Here is a 15233-nt window from a genome sequence, read left to right as displayed (position 1 = left end):
CTGGAGGACCACTCTGCTCTGTACTTTCAGCAATAAACAAAACAACCTTCATAATTTCTGTCTACATTATTGCTCACATTATAAGTAAAAGATGCTAGTGCAAAGGGTGACATCTGCTTATTCTGTTAAAGTCCAGCAATTTCAAACAATATAACAGTATTGAATGTATTTCTGGATGAGAACACTTTTATAATGCTAGCTGTTATTTAACTGTAACACTGAACTGACAAACGACCTGACTGAGCTCATTCAATTGCTATTTGACAACTCTCTGGCTTCAGACAGCGAAACTAATTTAAACCAAGGGGAACCAATTTGAACTACTCACAGTTCAGCATTCTCTGCAAGCTAAGTTTAGATGTTTCAGTTCTTGTTGCATGTCTAGTCTACACTACGCCCAAAATACTTTAAAGTTTATTTTTTAAATTTAAAATTCCCTTTTTTTTATATGGTTTAGCTGTTGCGGTTAAACAGGCCTAAAGACGCCCTGGAGTCAGGCCTTCCTGCAACCTTACTTAAGCGCTATGTTTTAGGGTAGCATGCACAGTCATCAAATGATTAAGTAATGTCCAGTAGACTTGCTTATGTTGTTTCTGACAGTGTGACATGCTGTTATCTATAAGTACATCTTGATGCATTTTTAAGATTTCGTTTAAGCTTCCATTACTTGTTAGCTACATTTGCCTTGCAGCGCTAGTGCAAAACTAAAGAAGCAAACTTTAGACACCAGTTTGGCTGCATTTGGGGTTTAAATTTTGGCTGATTTAATGTCATTCAGATTCTACATCACATCTTGGAAAGCCAGGACAGAAATTTGGGTCTCACTTTACTTGGATAGTCCACTATAGTCCCCTATAGATTATCTACAGATGTTCAAATTGTTAACAAACTATCTGTTGAAACCCAGGGTTATAGTTAGGGCTAGGATTAGAGCCAGGTTTAGAGTTAAAGACAAGTATGGTCAATTTAGTAGATGTTTAGTTGGACGTAACTTGAAAGTAAATCAAGTATCTACAAAGCGTCTAAAGTGGACTATCCAAATAAATTGTTACCGAAATTTGTGGTTTATTTTACTGAGCAGGATCGTACCTCTCCAGCTTGCTGAGGAGGAGAATCTGCAGAGGGTCTGAATTTGCTGCTTGCGAAGATCCGAATGATCTCAGACGATTTGTAAGCACACACGGCAGTCATGTCGCTGTGGGAGAGACACAGCAGTCAGCATTTTTCCTTTGACAAACAAACACATGCAAACACATTATTTTTGTCTGCGCTAAACTAAGCTCGTCTGAGCAACCAGAAACAGGCAGCTGATGAAGCTTTCTGAAGTGAGTGCATTCACTCCACTAACACTCGACGTCCACATTAACTTAGACAAGACTGCAGTTTTGACTTAAAATGCAGCTGCTCCAGCTAAAGAATGTGAAGTAGAGGCCAGAGATTGTCCAAGTTCTCTCAGTTTCACTATCAAACACACTCGTTCTAGCCAACCTGAGGTCCACAGCTGCCTCTGACCTTATCTCTGGAACCAAGACAACAGCGTGCCTGAAATGTCTGTGTCATTTTAAGATCACTATGTAGGATATCACTAAACACTTTATATTTGAAACCACTACTGCCCTGCCACATGTTTTCGTCAAATGCTACCATCTGGAATTTAAACGCTTTAACCCTGGACTCATTAATAAGTTATTAATCTTAAATAATTCAGTCACTGATATGTAAACAAAGTCATTCAGAGTGCTTTAGTGTGACATTTTGAAAGTGCTACAGCTATGAAATATTTGTTAACTACTACAAAACTTACATACCACATACACTGTACATCCAAAACTATCCAGACATCCTTACTAATTAAGAAACCAAGTCATTTAAGGCATACCTACTGCTGACATAGGTGTTAAACTGCATGTATCGCCATAGAAATGCAACAGAATGACCACGAGAATTTCCCATTCTGCTTTTCTAAGAAGCAGCCACTCATGGGCTTTAGGTCATTATGCCCTAAAGAGCAGTAGAACTGCACTCTCTGGAGTGATGAACCTCAATCCAGTGCCTCTGGGATGAACTGGAGTGATCCAGAACTGATCATCCAACATCAGTACCTGACCTCACTAATGCTCTTGTGGCTGAATGCAATCAAATCCTCAAAGCAATGTTCCACCATCTAGTGCAGGGGTCGGCAACACGTGGCTCTGGAGCCACATGTGGCTCTTTTACTGTTGTGGCTCCAGAGCAGAATTAGATTTTTAGGTAAAAATAAAATAATCCTCCTTTGCAGTAAAATAAAGCTCTGCTGATCGTTCAACACAGTTTAACAATAAATGGTCTTAAACGCTGGAGTTACTGCATAACTGCTAATTCACCCTTTAACACTGAAGGCTGGTGCCCAGACTACAGGTCATCACAGCAACGCAGACAACAATCTCGCCTAGCTAGCAAATAACGAAAAAGCAAAGAGAAAGATTTAAGATGAACATTGATAATCTGGAGATGAATGGACTTATTTGCATTTATAATAACTCCAGCTGGTTTCCTGATACCTTTAATCTGCAACGAGAAACTATCAAACACTAAAAAGCAATGGAGCTAAAGTCAGCTTCTCATTCTAATTGTCCTGTTCCACCTTAAACAGTACAGCAGTTACATTCTGGCACCTCAGGCACCACTTAAGGTGGAACAGGAAAATTCAAACAAGAAACTGGTGAATGAGAAGCGACTTCAGCCTAAAAAAGGTTGAGATACATTTTACAAGAAACTATTCTACTTTTGTGGAAAGGTTTCCTGCCAGAGATGCGAGAAAAGCAGCTACAGCTGAGCTAAAGCTTAAAGCAGAGCAAAGTAAGTCTATGTTTTAGTTTATATTATATTTCTAGCCTAGGTTGCCAACTTCTGATCTAGTGTAGAGCTTTCTCAGAAGAGCAGAGGCTGTTACTGCAGCAAAACTCCCCATTAAAACCCCTGAGTTAAGAAGAAATATCAAACCATCAGATGTCTGGATACTTTTAGATATACTTTATATAGATATGCGGAACTGATGTATGGGAACACACAGACTATTGGCCTTATGTGGTTTATGGTTTTAGTTGCTTGAAACTTGCATGACATTAAATTTCACTGTAAAATGTGAAGCTTCCAGCGAATTTACTCAGCCACAACTGCTGCAACCCAAACAAGTTTTACGGAACAGCCGAATCAAAACAAAGATGTACCATGAGATCACGTCAGACATCATTTCAACTAACTGATTTCATTGGTCACAACACAAACAAGAAGATAAAACAGATGTCGTTTGGAGCAATATTGCTTTTGTGCTGCCAGCTTACTAGCTAGCTAACCAGCAAGGGTTACATGGCAGATGTTTAAGCATTTGCTTGTGCCAGCATTTGATAGCATGCTGCATCATGATCTATGTAGTTAGGTTATTCATTTTGACCTCTTTTAGAAAATGATACAACATGCAAATGTAGGATAAACACTAAACAGCAAGAGTGATATGACATACGAAAACTGCGGTAACCCTTTACTTGAGCCCTGCTGCATAATGTTAGCATTACCTTACCATAAACATGACATGAAAGACATCATCTGTTGTCAGGAGCTCTCATAAAACCATTGTTTAGTTACCGGTATTAGTCGTAATGTTTGATAACACCTTATTTCACATGCAAAGTGAACTCTAGTTAGCAGTCATGACATCTAAGATTATGGCATATGACGATAATGATAACATGGCACTGTAGCAACTTGACTGCCGCTGTCGGAACAAAGCCTCATATCTCCAAGATGGTAACTTTACAGGAGAAGGAAAAAACATACTTGCCTTTTAATGTAAGTCAATGGAACCAGACTATTTTCCAAGTAATTTTAGGCCATTTCTTTTGGTCCATTCACCATAAAATTTACATAAGATGTAAATAACAACAAGAATTTTTAAATGACGCCAAAAACTGAAAAACGACAAAAATGGAAGTATGAGGTTTTCCTCCAACAGCAGCGATATGATGTCTGCCATGACATGACATGCCATTGGCTTGGTTATGCCAACGTTGTGTAACAGGGTTCAAGTACAGAGCTACCAAAACTATAGGCATTAATCTTACAACTAATCAAGTAATTGAATGTGTTGGTTAATTTGGTTTATGCAACTTCCAACTAGCTGCATTAAACTTTCACCATGTAAAGCCAGTGCTGGGGTTCAATGGGGTAAACCCAGGACAAAGGGACTGACGACAGAACAGAGCATCCATGAAAGGGTCTCATCTGTGTAGATCAGATTTCTGTGTGGTGTACCACAGTGATTATGAGGGGTCTGAAATGGATAGGCAGAAACCCTTAGCCTGCCAAGGAAAATCCCCAGTGTGAATATTGTAAGAGTTGATTTAGCACTGTGGCAGAAATCCACACTGCACATTTACAGAGAAGTAGGACTATGCAACTATATCTTCAAAAAACGAGGTCTTGGCCTCTCTAATGAATCACCCGACAGATAGATATTACCCAGACAGATATTAAATTTGCACTGGCCTCCAAGCCAATTAATCTAGTGGCCAGAAATATAGGAACACGTTTATCATATCACTGCTGTCGGAACAAAACCTGGTATCTTCATTTTTGTCGTTTTTCAGCTTTTGACATAATTTGAAAGTATCTGTTGCTCTTTACATTGTTTGTAAATTTCATGATAAATGGACCAAAAGAAATGGCCCAAAATTACTTGGTAAAAATTCTGGTTAAAAGTAAAGTATGTTTTTTGTTTCTCCTGTAAAGCTGTCATTTTGGAGATTCAAGGTTTTGTTCTGACAGCAGCGATATATACACTGTATCTACAATTTACAAGCAGTCTTCAGTGTCAGTAGAGCTACTTCTTGTTACGATTTCCATCCACTTTTTTTTTCACTATCACTCAAATCAAGGAATGAAGTGAAGGGATAGTAATTTCATACTATGGTCAGCCAGACTGAAGATTTTTAGCACTCAATCCCAAAGACCCATGTCCACCTTTATTAGGCTTTGGTCGTTTGGCTGTGCAGGTTTGTCATTGGGATCGCTAAAGATCATCGCTATTGTTGAAAGCTGTGGCTGTGCTTTTGAATATTGTGTTTTGTAAACTGTTACTTGGTAAAGAATCTATTTTTGCTGTCTGCTTGTGGTGGCAAGTGTCACGCTCGACAGGCCTTCACATCCTTTCAAAACTCATAAGCAAATCACAAAAATTTACTTTCTTCCACTCAACATTGCTTTGGCTGCATTTTGATCTGTATTCATTAAATCGAATTTTAATAATCCAGCCATCGCAGCAGGCATATAGCCGGCATTGTCCCGAAATTTTGTATCGCCAAAATGGTAAGTTTACATGAGAAGAAAATCTTCTTAACTTTGAACAGAAGTTAATACAACTAGAAAAAAAAATTGGAGCATTTCTATTGATCCATTCATTGTAAAATTTAGTACAATGTGAAGGACAGCTGGCATTTTTTAAATTCTGTAAAAAAATAAAAAATTAGAAATATGAAGATAATGGAGATACAAGTGTTGTTCCGATGGCAATATGAAGACATGTTCTGAGTTCTAGAAAGGAGCTGTCACTTGCTATCATGCCTGTCATGGCAGTAATGTTACAACTGGGATTCAGCATTCAAATCTGATCTGAAGTGTAATTTAAAAGGTTACAAACAGGCTCTGAATCTCTCACAGGAGAGAGAAAAGTTCTGTTGTTATTAATGTGGACATTTGTTATTATGGAAAATCAGTTGGTCTAGTGGTTTGCTAATGGGATTTATCCAAGGCAAGTGGCCACTATTGGCTCTGCATTTTCAGGGGCCAAAACGTAAAGTGCTGTCGCCAGGGGTACTGCGTAGGAGGCAATGTCGACCACTGCGTCACAGTAATCAAATTAACAGCAGAAATGATGTGTTGCCCTAAATATCACATCAGGTCAGTTGAATGGCACAAAATCATCTTACTATTCGTTTTTGAAGAGTGCATAAATCATGGTGTTGTTCCAGTTCTCTGGATCCAAAACAGCAACATCCAGCAGTTCTGTGAAGGACTTTCTCATCTTCTTGTTTCCACAGAACAGGCGAGCGGTCAGCATAGATGTCCAGCGGTACTGCAGTTGATTCTTACTGCCCCCTGTATCTGACTGGTTGCAGAGATGCAGTTAATAAATAACTTGTTACACACAAAACTAGTTTTTGTAACCAGCGTTTTCCAGATCCTGTCCTGGAGTACCAGATTTGTGTCTTTCTGATTCTGAGAGAAGTGTTTATAAGGTGATGGGCAATCAAACCAACCCATGGAAACACCTCATACTACTGTGTGTATGCAAAAGTATGGCATTTTTCTGCACATTTTGGGGCACAATTTCTGTCTATTTGCTGAGTTAAAATATACATTAAAACTGCCTCCTTGTTTCTATACTTACTGTCCATTTGATCAGGTACACTTAATATACAGGGTGATTCAAAAAGATTCATCCGATTTCAAAATTATTTATTTAACTTGTAAATCATTACAGAACAGTGCAGTAAATTGTAAATGGTTTAAATGACCATAAAGTTTATTATGTAGTTTTACAAGTGCTCAATATGAACCTCCTCCAGCTGTACGGACAACATCAACGCGGTTCACTGTCATACTGACAGTCAGAAACTCTATGACCCCCTCTTTAAATTGGATTGTGATTGGTTCCTAGGCGCCTCATGGTTGTAAAAATATGGCGCTTTGAGTCTTTTTGAATCACCCTGTATAGGAGCATTTGCAGTTCTACAATTACAGAGTGTAGTCCATCTGTTTCTCTGCATACTTTATTTTCACCCTGTTGTTCAGTGGTCAGGATCCCTGTGACCACTGATGAGAGACTAAAGGATGACCAACACAAACTGAGCTACTGTCTCTGACCAGGTGAGAGTCTAATAGAGTGGACAGTGAGTGGACAGTGTTTAAAAACTCCAGCAGCACGGCTGTGTCGGACCCCCTCGTACCAGCGCAACACACACTAACACACCACCACCACGTCAGTGTCTCTGCAGTGCTGAGAATGATCCACTACCCAAATAGTACCCGCTCTGTCAGGGTCCATGGGGGTCCTGACCACTGAAGAACAGGGTAAATAAAGTATGCAGAGAAACAGATGGACTACAGTCTGTAATTGTAGAACAGCAAAATGCTCCTATATGGTCAGTGGAGCTGATAAAATGGACAATGAGTGTCTAAACAAGGAGGTGGTTTTAATGAAGTGGCCAACCAGTGTATATGTCTGTCAGAGCAGGTAATACAGGGGTACTATAGGACCCAGACTGGCAAACGTGGTCTGAACACAAATAAATACAGTCACATGCAAAAGATTATGCTGAATTATGTTAGAAATGAATGAAACTGAATGTTTATGTGAAAAATTGGTGAAATTCTCCTTTAAAATAAGTATATTTAGAGCGTATTACTCATTTCAAATGCTATTTACTGATTTACTGATCAGATGCCCCTGTGGGAAAAACTGCAATTACACATTTTCCCTCAATCATTCAGCCTTACAGCAGCTACGAAATCTGGGTGGAGCGTGGATTGTTTAACTGGATGCTTACATAACAGCAAAAGCCAATGAAAGTAACTGTTTTTGCCTCTATCATGAAACCTGGTTAGTCACTAAAATGTCACAAGAACTGAAAATACTCAGTTAGTTTCCTACTTGTCATCACATAGGAAAAACACAGGTGACAGTGACAAAATGTCCTTTGATTGGAAAAGATCACTGACGAGAAAGAACAATGGATGTTTTGCTGATGTCACAATGTACTATTGACAAACTAGTTTAGAGGAAGAACAGTGTTTTGTAAGTCGTATTACACGAGGAGAGTCACACACACATTGACCCACTGACCTCAGCGGTAAATTGGTACTGGAATACATTCCTTTGGTAATGTTGATACATTTCCATTGTGGTCAGTCTGCTGTTTAGGGAGTCCAGACACGGTGCTTTGTTTGTTATTAGTTTGGGATGTTATTTCATTTTGTTCTGTCCCGAGGCCTAAAAAGTCATTATCTCTCGTCGTAGCTCTTAATACCTGAGCTCACAACAAAACAAAAACTGTACCAAAACACAATGCTTACCATGCAGTACCGAGAAACTCGGGGAATCCATAAGGGCGACTCCGGGCTCCTCGTTCTTATTCTCCTCTATGTAGAAGTTGTACAGTTTTCCGTCTTTTGCTGTATTGCTTTCGTCTGCTATGATTTTTACGTACCTCTGTTCTGAATGCCAGAAAAAACCACAGAATTTCTCAAGCTTAGTTATCCCACAGGGCTAGTTTCACTAAAGATTCAACATGACAGACAGAAAACGAAAGATACTACATCAATAATAATCAATGGCATGGAAGCCTAATCCCAGCAGGTAGAGGAGAAAAGATAATGTATTGATTCTGGCAGCAGTATGTCAAAATGTTGACTTTGTATCTCAAAATAATGACTGATTTTCTCAAAATTTTGACTTCATATCTTAAAATAAATACTTGTTTTTGCACAATATTTACTGTGTATCTAGAAATAATGGCATATTTCCTTTAAAAATTTGATGTAGTATATAAAAAGGATTACTTATTTACCATCTTACAGTATGTAATTACTTCAGGATCATAAGTCAAAATTAAGATAAACTAAGTGATTATTTTGACAGTAACTCTTTATTCCAACAAAGTAAGATGAAAAGTCATTATTATGAGACACTAAGTCATTATCTTGACATAGTAAGTCAATATTTTAAAATAATAAGTCAATGTTTTGAGAAAATAAGTAGTGTCAACACTTTGAGAAAAGGTTTTTAGACTTTTTAGAGTATTTAGAATTGAAACTTTTAATTTTATCATATACTAAGTCATTACTTTGACACAGTATATCAATATTTTGAAAAAAATATGTCATTATTTAGAGACAATATGCTGCCAATTCAAAGACAGACAAGGAGAAAAAAATCTACCTGGCTGGAACGGACTTCCATACAACGCACCGAACATGAATTTTTATGGCTGATTCCATTGTCTTTGCAGCCTTTTTGGTTGATTTTGTTAGCTTATTTTTTAACCTGAAGCTCCCACTGTGTGAGCTTAATGAACACATGAAACACATTAGCACATGTCCAGGTACTTTTTATCAGCCAAAGTCATAATATAAAAACTTTTTAATGGGGCAAACTGGCATTTTTTATTCTTCAATAAAAAAATCATGAACGAATTAAAAGTTCTACAATCAAAATAAGTGCATTATTCTACTTCTCCTTATTGACAACACACAATTACAACATAGATGGGCCAAAATAAAATGATCTCAGCCGATTCTGAATGTGCTTTCCAACTACTCAAGATTAGCCACACTAGCCATGTCCTCAGTTAGACAGATAACTTAAGTCAAGCCTGTCCAACTGGAACAGAGCCAAGGAACATAAAGACAGTCCTCAATGTGGCTTAAAGCATCCAGGTGGCATATATCCAGGTGGTACTTTGCAAAACAACCCCTACCTTGCAGTTTGTTCCTAGGAAGTCAGCTAGTATCTGATGCCACTCAGCTGTCTTACCTATTTCTCTCGTCTGTGGCCATGTGTAGTCGTGTTTTGCCTTCTGTCTGTAGAGTCCCAAAGTGGCAGCAGCATTATTCTGTCCAGAGATGGTGAAATAAAGTGTGTTTCCTGTCAAAAACCACAGAGACATAGATTAGGTTCAAGCCAAAAGTCTTGGGCCAGTTTCATCAGTATCAGCCATGTTAGTATGTTTATAACATGTATGACGATCAGCTGTGATCAGCATCAGCCTCGCTCAGAGGATTAGGGTTGGGTTTGGGTTATGATTAGAGTTATATCTATTTACAGTGGCTCTGTAAATATATATGTAACTGGTAACCACTGGTAAACTTCAACAAAGCTCTTTAGATGATTTCAAAAAAGGTTTAACAAAATTACGCTTGTTTCAGAAAAAAGCACAACATCAATCTGAGGTGAGACTCTTTGTGTGACCTACAGTTTCCTAAGCAAAAACAAGAGGGTCGGTTTAGAGAACCATCATCTCTCATAAGAGAGGCATTTGACTGACCAATCACAGATTGTTTATCACAACATGTGCACAACAAAAATAAACTTCTATTAAATAAAGCGAAATGCAGGTGGGCACACGCTCTTCTTAAAAAGGATATCCTGAATGTTCCCTGGTTCAATGACTAGACCTGTATGCTCTCGAAGGCTTACTCATGAGTACATGCAACTGCTTGCTACTAGCACATTTATGGCTACTAGCATTTATCTTGATAAACAGTTGGTTGTTTCCTATCAGACTGACGAACCAGTGTACTGAAAAGGCGCCAGAGCCAGTTTTAAGTCTCTGTGAGAGGTGAGATTCTGAGAGCTGTGGTAATTTTAGCGTGCAGTTTACATTAGACGGTCAGTGTCAGAGGCTGAAAAAACTCTTCTGAAAGACACATTTCATGTCAAACACCATTGCAGCATCCGTTCCTAACAAACGACTTTTCACAGATGTCCAGAACTTTTTTTTAATGCAGTACTGATGATAAGCCGACTTCTCGACCTCTAAAATAACTGGTTGACAAGTAAAATTAAACAGTCCTGCAATCTCTAGAGTATAAAGATATTTTCATGTAAACCTGCAGAAACAATTATATTTGGCTTAACATTTTGTCCAAATACTTGTTGGAGCCATCATACACAATGTAAAGCACTGGGCTCCTTATATTCATCAAAAACAGGCCTGCAGAAGAACATCTGCTTGGTGTAGAGTGGCTCATCATGGAAGTTAAGATGTACCTTTAACATTGTCTATAATGGTGGTTTATTGATTCCCAGGCTGAAAATTCAAATGTAAGTGATAAAAAATGCAAACCACATGCTTGTAAAACGTGACGCAAATTAAACGGAATGATCTATTCATATGAAGGTTAGCAGTTTCCAAGCAAGTCTGGTCTGCCACAAACCTTTATCACTTTGTCTGCCAACTTCAGCATTGCTACAGCACCCAGACACTCGGCTTTGCTCAGCGTTCAGCTCTCTTACAAAAACTTCAGCTTTAACCTTATCAGCAACTGCAGAACACTTAAATCCACTTAATCTTTCAACAGGACTTCAGATGACCTTCCACAAATTGTCTATCAAGCTTTCAGTCTGGTAACTGTCCTAATGTGACCTGTATAAAACCCACGTTCTCAATTTTCAGCTCTCTTTAGAAAAGCAGGTCCAGCCCTTAATAAACTCCACAAAGGGCGACAATGACAGGAAATGGCTTAGGAACACTGGGGGGGGGGTAGCCAACACACAAAAAGGGAACTCAAGCCTTTCTGTTTACATAAGAGATACCTGTGTTATTTTGTGTACGGTATATAACAGCTAGAATACCTGCAATATGTACACAGGTGTAAGTATCAAACAGATTCACCAACAGATCTGAAAGTCCTGCAGTAATTCTCATATTTCATTGCTTTGTTAAAATCTTGAAAACTGTCCAATCAGTTTGAGTGTGGTATCTAGGTAGGTACAGTTGTTAGAAACGGAAAACAGCTCTATGCCAGTGTTTGCTTAGCGCTTTTAAAAACACAGCTAGCAGAAATTAGCATTAATCATAGATCGGGGTTTCTCCCTCATGTTCTGGCCATTTTGATATTTATGGCCCAAACTAAAGGCCAGTCTCCAATCACGGTTCACAATTGCAAACTATTTTTTTATGTAAACCTTTATTCAGTATTTCAGTATTTTAGGAACAAGAAGTTGATAAATGATGAATTCCATGATGTTATATTTAAAATACTTTTTTAATCAAATTATCTTCCCTGAGATTTGAAATATGAGGCATTCTGGATATTAATATTATTATTTCTGATGTTATACAGCTTTCTCAATCACTGTATCTCATGAGAGAAGGTTACAGTTTAGGTCTTTCCAGTAATTATCTGCAGAAATATACAATCATAACATTAATCTGTAAAAAATCAGTACAGTTTTCTTACCAGTGTTCAGAGCGGCTTCATTTACATCCCCTGTATTTCCCTGCATTTCAAAGCAATCCACTGGATTGTATCCTGAGTCCTGCCATAAAAACACACAGGGCCAGTTTATAAAGGCTTTCAGAGTAGAACATGATCGTGCTCACAGCCACAGATCCTTCTGTTCTGAGATGCTGTGAGCATCATGCACATATAGAACATAATTTTGAAGACAGTTTGCCTTGACATACCACTTTACAGCACTTTTTAACCTCCTTTCCACAGACAAACAGTGGATTTCTATTCTTTCCTTCCGTCAGCACAGAGATGGAATCCACACAGCCCTGGAAACATACAGCAAATTCAGCAACACATGTAAATCTGTCTGCTTTAACACAAGAAAGTTGTTAAGTAAATTATATTCATGTTTGAGAAGAGAGGACGAGTTCAGGCCTAAAAAAACCCTGGGGAAGTTAACGTTTGTTCTGTTCCACATCTGTGCCAGATAACTGTGGGCAATAAAACAGCAAGCACCTGGCTCAGGTGTGCTGGGAACGGGAGAACAAAAACATGAATTGGAAGGTGGTCCTCATGGACAAGATTAAGATTGTCATACGTAAAAATAAATACATGCAACGTGTATTTATCAAATATGTTTGAAATATCAATGAAAATGGCCAAAAACTATGTAATGTGTTGAAAAGTGGTTAATTGTATAACTCTATTATTCTGCTTGTTCTGTCTCTGAGGGTCTGATTTTCTATAAGTCGTCTTAGAACGTTCTGTACTGTTCTATGCCTCTCTATCATGGGTAACCTTGAAACTTAGGCAGGGGTAGACTGTTTGGGCCAGTTGAGGATGATAACACTGTCTATAATCATTGTTTGTTCCGTTCGCTGAGGGAAGGTGGATGAAAATGGTGACCTCATAACATCTCTTATATGAAGACGTCTTAAAATAAACCCAATCCTCTCCTCCAACATGCACGACTCTGTCTAGTTTATTCTCACTAACTTCTACAACGATTCCACAGTTTTATTTCCATGTAGATGGGGCTGTAATTTTAGGCTAGAACATCACTCACCTACATAGCATTACATTACACATTTCATCATGTTATACTTACTCCACTTTAGTTACACATTTGACATGCATAAACATTTATAGATGTGTAATACTTACAGATCTACCGTCCTCGCATTCATTCTTAAAAAATGGCACAGGCTCCTACCAGAGAATGAAATACATACAACTGCGTTAGATACAAGTGCACTAGTTTGGGTTTGTCATCGTCTAGTCTAGGATATTTGTGGGTGGTGAACAAATCTTAACATATAGATCAGACATAGCAGTGCTGCTCATTCGCTGTCCACTCTGTTAGACACTCCTACCTTGTCAGTCCACCTTGTAGATGTACAGTCAGAGACAATAGCTCATCTGCTGCTGCACAGTTTGTGTTGGTCATCCCCTAGACCTTCATCAGTGGTCACAGGACGCTGTTGGCTGGATATTTTTGGTTGGTGGACTATTCTCAGTCCAGCAGTGACACTGAGGTGTTTAAAAACTCCAGCAGCACTGCTGTGTCTGATCCACTCAGACCAGCACAACACACACTAACACACCACCACCACGTCAGTGTCACTGCAGTGCTGAGAATGATCCACCACCCAAATAGTACCTGCTTTGTGAGGGTCCATGGTGGTATTGACCACTGAAGAACAGGGTAAAAGGGGGCTAACAAAGTATGCAGAGAAACAGACGGACTACAGTCTGTAACTGTAGAACTACAAAGTGCACCTATATAGTAAGTGGAGCTGATAAAATGGACAAAGTAGGTGGTCATAATGTTATGCCTGGTATCAGGCTAATGCTGCATTCACATATTTGCGTTGAAAAAAGTGTCAGTGGTACCCAGCCGGCAGCCGCAGAAAGCTCCACCGACATTGTTACGGTGACTGTGGTGCCGGCAAAATAGGTGATTATCAGAAGTGAGGTTTAGCAGTATACACTGTTTATTTACATTAAAAAAGTTAGCAGGGTGCTCTGCACTATTTTATTTTTGTTGTATAAAACTGGTTTCTTCTGGAATTCAACTATAAGAATTTGGCATCCATGGCTTTCCAAAAAAAATCACAGCAAGAGTCTTTGGCTTGACTTAGTCAGCCAAAAACACAAAGATTCAAGTGAGAAGAAATAAAAGTAGTTTTCCTTTGGAATGATGGTGATGATGATTACTATTATTATGCAACTACACTAACCAACACTATTAATAACACTATTAACACCAGTGCTGCAAACTAATCTGTAGAAAACACAATATCAAGATTAAAACCCAGAAAGCGAAGCTGGGGCTGCAGTTTACCTGCGTCACTCCTGGCAGTTTCTCCCCTGGGTTAAACACATACAGGCCATGAGAAGCTCCTGCATAGATTGTTGAGCTATAAGGATCCTTCACCAGCTTCCACACAGCATTTTCAGGGTTTGGCAGGTTAAAAGAGCTAAATGTGCTCTCTGGGACACAGAAACAGACAGAGAGAGAAAAGCTCCATGAAGTAACTTACACTGACCAGCCACTTCATTAAAACTACCTCCTTGTTTCTACAGTTACTGTCCATTTCATCAGCTTCAGAGACCATATAGGAGCACTTCGTAGCTCTACAGTTACAGACTGTAGTCCATCTGTTTCTCTGCATACTTTGTTACCCTCTTCTTCAATGGTCAGGACCCCCACGGCACCACCACAGAGCAGGTACTATTTGGGTGGTGGATCATTCTCAGCACTGCAGTAACACTGACGTGGTGGTGGTGTGTTAGTGTGTGTTGCGCTGGTCTGAGTGGATCAGACACAGCAGTGCTGCTGGACTTCAGTGTCACTGCTGGACTAAGAATAGTCCACCAACCAAAAATGTCCAGACAACAGCGTCCTGTGACCATTGATGAAGGGCTAGAGCAGGACTGTCAAACGCAAGCACTAAAAGGGCCATATTAAAAAATCTCAACAAATCCATGGGCCAGAGAACGCCTGTGTTTTTATTTCAATTTAAATAACCTGAACTGGCCATCGTTGGTTCAAAATACGGCATCCACAGTAACCTTGTATCTCCAAAATTTACAGGAAAAGGAAAAAAACCTACTTCACTTTTAATGTAAGTCAATGGAACCAGAGTTTATTCCAAGTCATTTTTGGTCTTCTTTTGGTCCATTGATCATGAAATTTACACACAATGTAAAGGGCAACAGGCATTTTCAAATTATGTCAA

At 38.9% G+C, this 15233-nt stretch overlaps 1 pseudogene; it reads right to left on the bottom strand.

Moving 5' to 3' along the window:
* LOC118817808 overlaps positions 1-15233 on the bottom strand; it is a 32319-nt pseudogene that overhangs the window by 15526 nt on the left and 1560 nt on the right.

Source organism: Colossoma macropomum, unplaced genomic scaffold (assembly GCF_904425465.1).
Source record: "Colossoma macropomum unplaced genomic scaffold, Colossoma_macropomum, whole genome shotgun sequence".
Lineage (NCBI taxonomy): Eukaryota > Metazoa > Chordata > Actinopteri > Characiformes > Serrasalmidae > Colossoma > Colossoma macropomum.
Note: the sequence above shows the minus strand (reverse complement) of the source record. Positions and strands in the feature narration are given on the sequence as shown.